This window comes from Ursus americanus, unplaced genomic scaffold, assembly GCF_024610735.1.
Source record: "Ursus americanus isolate L20-20 unplaced genomic scaffold, mUrsAme1.1.p SCAF_54, whole genome shotgun sequence".
NCBI lineage: Eukaryota > Metazoa > Chordata > Mammalia > Carnivora > Ursidae > Ursus > Ursus americanus.
Genome location: NW_028273636.1, coordinates 155,728 through 159,720, shown reverse-complemented (window position 1 = coordinate 159,720; position 3,993 = coordinate 155,728).

Here is a 3,993-nt window from a genome sequence, read left to right as displayed (position 1 = left end):
GTGCTTGCTCTGGAACACCTATCCCAAGTGGGGGTAGCCAGCTCAACAAAATGCCACACACCCAGGTGTAAGAAACAACATTGCCCAGGCATGGTCTAAGCCCCTCACCTCGTCCCTGTGCTTTGGGGAGCCGGAGGGACAGCCGAGGCACACGGCCCTGAGACCCCTTTGCAAAAAGCCGGCTTCCCACGGAGAGTTTTCCTGAGGTGCAGACCCTATCCCAAGTGGTTGTGGCAAGGTAAATCAAATGCCCTCCACTTCTCTGGAAGAAACCACAGTGCCCAGCCATGTTCTAAGCCCTCCCATCCTCCCTGGGCTTCTGGCAGCAGGAGTGAAAAGAGAGGAGTAGAGCACTGGGACCCGTTTGACAGAACCCGGCTTCCCATGGGAAAGTCTTTCTCCACGTGCAGACATGCTCCCAGGTGCCTTGGGCAAGGGGAAGGAAATGCCATACACTGACCTGGAAGAGACCACAGGGCCCAGGCACAGTCTGAACCCTTCCCTCAAACAGGCGGTTTTGCTAGCAGGAGTTCAACCCCAACGAACACAGCCCGGAGACCCCTGGGGCAAAAACGGCTTTCGACGAACAATAGGTGCTTGCTGTGGAACACCTATCCCAAGTGGGGGTAGCCAGCTCAACAAAATGCCACAAACCAAGGTGTAAGAAACAACCTTGCCCAGGCATGGTCTAAGCCCCTCACCTCGTCCCTGTGCTTTGGGGAGCCGGAGGGACAGCCGAGGCACACGGCCCTGAGACCCCTTTGCAAAAAGCCGGCTTCCCACGGAGACAGTTTTCCTGAGGTGAAGACCCTATCCCAAGTGGTTGTGGCAAGGTAAAGCAAATGCCCTCCACTTCTCTGGAAGAAACCACAGTGCCCAGCCATGTTCTAAGCCCTCCCATCCTCCCTGGGCTTCTGGCAGCAGGAGTGAAAAGAGAGGAGCAGAGCACTGGGACCCGTTTGACAAAACCCGGCTTCCCACGGGAAAGTCTTTCTCCACGGGCAGACATGTTCCCAGGTGCCTGGGGCAAGGGGAAGGAAATGCCATACACTGACCTGGAAGAGACCACAGGGCCCAGGCACAGTCTGAACCCTTCCCTCAACCCGGCGGTTTTGCTAGCAGGAGTTCAACCCCAACGAACACAGCCCGGAGACCCCTGGGGCAAAAACGGCTTCCGACGGTCAATAGGTGCTTGCTGTGGAACACCTATCCCAAGTGGGGGAAGGCAGCTCATGAAAATGCCACACACCCAGGTGTAAGAAACAACATTGCCCAGGCATGGTCTAAGCCCCTCACCTCGTCCCTGTGCTTTGGGGAGCAGGAGGGACAGCCGAGGCCCACGGCCCTGAGACCCCTTTGCAAAAAGCCGGCTTCCCACGGAGACAGTTTTCCTGAGGTGCAGACCCTATCCCAAGTGGTTGTGGCAAGGTAAAGCAAATGCCCTCCACTTCTCTGGAAGAAACCACAGTGCCCAGCCATGTTCTAAGCCCTCCCATCCTCCCTGGGCTTCTGGCAGCAAGAGTGAAAAGAGAGGAGCAGAGCACTGGGACCCGTTTGACAAAACCCGGCTTCCCACGGGAAAGTCTTTCTCCACGTGCAGACATGCTCCCAGGTGCCTGGGGCAAGGGGAAGGAAATGCCATACACTGACCTGGAAGAGACCACAGGGCCCAGGCACAGTCTGAACCCTTCCCTCAACCCGGCGGTTTTGCAAGCAGGAGATCAACCCCAAGGAACACAGCCCGGAGACCCCTGGGGCAAAAACGGCTTCTGACGATCAATAGGTGCTTGCTGGGGAACACCTATCCCAAGTGGGGGAAGCCAGCTCAACAAAATGCCACACACCCAGGTGTAAGTAACAACATTGCCCAGGCTTGGTCTAAGCCCCTCACCTCGTCCCTGTGCTTTGGGGAGTCGGAGGGACAGCCGAGGCCCACGGCCCTGAGACCCCTTTGCAAAAAGCCGGCTTCCCACGGAGACAGTTTTCCTGAGGTGTAGATCCTATCCCAAGTGGTTGTGGCAAGGTAAAGCAAATGCCCTCCACTTCTCTGGAAGAAACCACAGTGCCCAGCCATGTTCTCAGCCCTCCCATCCTCCCTGGGCTTCTGGCAGCAGGAGTGAAAAGAGAGGAGCAGAGCACTGGGACCCGTTTGGCATAACCCGGCTTCCCACGGGAAAGTCTTTCTCCACGTGCAGACATGCTCCCAGGTGCCTGTGGCAAGGGGAAGGAAATGCCATACACTGACCTGGAAGAGACCACAGGGCCCAGGCACAGTCTGAACCCTTCCCTCAACCCGGCGGTTTTGCTAGCAGGACTTCAACCCCAACGAACACAGCCCGGAGACCCCTGGGGCAAAAACGGCTTCCAACGAACAATAGGTGCTTGCTGTGGAACACCTATCCCAAGTGGGGGTAGCCAGCTCAACAAAATGCCACACACCCAGGTGTAAGAAACAACATTGCCCAGGCATGGTCTAAGCCCCTCCCCTCGTCCCTGTGCTTTGGGGAGCTGGAGGGACAGCCGAGGCCCACGGCCCTGAGACCCCTTTGCAAAAAGCCGGCTTCCCACGGAGAGTTTTCCTGAGGTGCAGACCCTCTCCCAAGTGGTTGTGGCAAGGTAAAGCAAATGCCCTCCACTTCTCTGGAAGAAACCACAGTGCCCAGCCATGTTCTAAGCCCTCCCATCCTCCCTGGGCTTCTGGCAGCAGGAGTGAAAAGAGAGGAGCAGAGCACTGGGACCCGTTTGACAAAACCCGGCTTCCCACGGGAAAGTCTTTCTCCACGGGCAGGCATGCTCCCAGGTGCCTGGGGCAAGGGGAAGGAAATGCCATACACTGACCTGGAAGAGACCACAGGGCCCAGGCACAGTCTGAACCCTTCCCTCAAGCCGGCGGTTTTGCTAGCAGGAGTTCAACCCCAACGAACACAGCCCGGAGACCCCTGGGGCAAAAACGGCTTCCGACGAACAATAGGTGCTCGCTGTGGAACACCTATCCCAAGTGGGGGTAGCCAGCTCAACAAAATGCCACACACCCAGGTGTAAGAAACAACATTGCCCAGGCATGGTCTAAGCCCGTCACCTCGTCCCTGTGCTTTGGGGAGCCGGAGGGACAGCCGAGGCACACGGCCCTGAGACCCCTTTGCAAAAAGCCGGCTTCCCACGGAGACACTTTCCTGAGGTGCAGACCCTATCCCAAGTGGTTGTGGCAAGCTAAAGCAAATGCCCTCCAATTCTCTGGAAGAAACCGCAGTGCCCAGCCATGTTCTAAGCCCTCCCACCCTCCTGGGCTTCTGGCAGCAGGAGTGAAAAGAGAGGAGCAGAGCACTGGGACCCGTTTGACAAAACCCGGCTTCCCACGGGAAAGTCTTTCTCCACGTGCAGACATGCTCCCAGGTGCCTGGGGCAAGGGGAAGGAAATGCCATACACTGACCTGGAAGAGACCACAGGGCCCAGGCACAGTCTGAACCCTTCCCTCAACCCGGCGGTTTTGCTAGCAGGAGTTCAACCCCAACGAACACAGCCCGGAGACCCCTGGGGCAAAAACGGCTTCCGACGAACAATAGGTGCTTGCTGTGGAACACCTATCCCAAGTGGGGGTAGCCAGTTCAACAAAATGCCACACACCCAGATGTAAGAAACAACATTGCCCAGGCATGGTCTAAGCCCCTCACCTCGTCCCTGTGCTTTGGGGAGCCGGAGGGACAGCCGAGGCCCACGGCCCTGAGACCGCTTTGCAAAAAGCCGGCTTCCCACGGAGACAGTTTTCCTGAGGTGCAGACCCTATCCCAAGTGGTTGTGGCAAGGTAAAGCAAATGCCCTCCACTTCTCTCGAAGAAACCACAGTGCCCAGCCATGTTCTAAGCCCTCCCATCCTCCCTGGGCTTCTGGCAGCAGGAGTGAAAAGAGAGGAGCAGAGCACTGGGACCCGTTTGGCAAAACCCGGCTTCCCACGGGAAAGTCTTTCTCCACGTGCAGACATGCTCCCAGGTGCC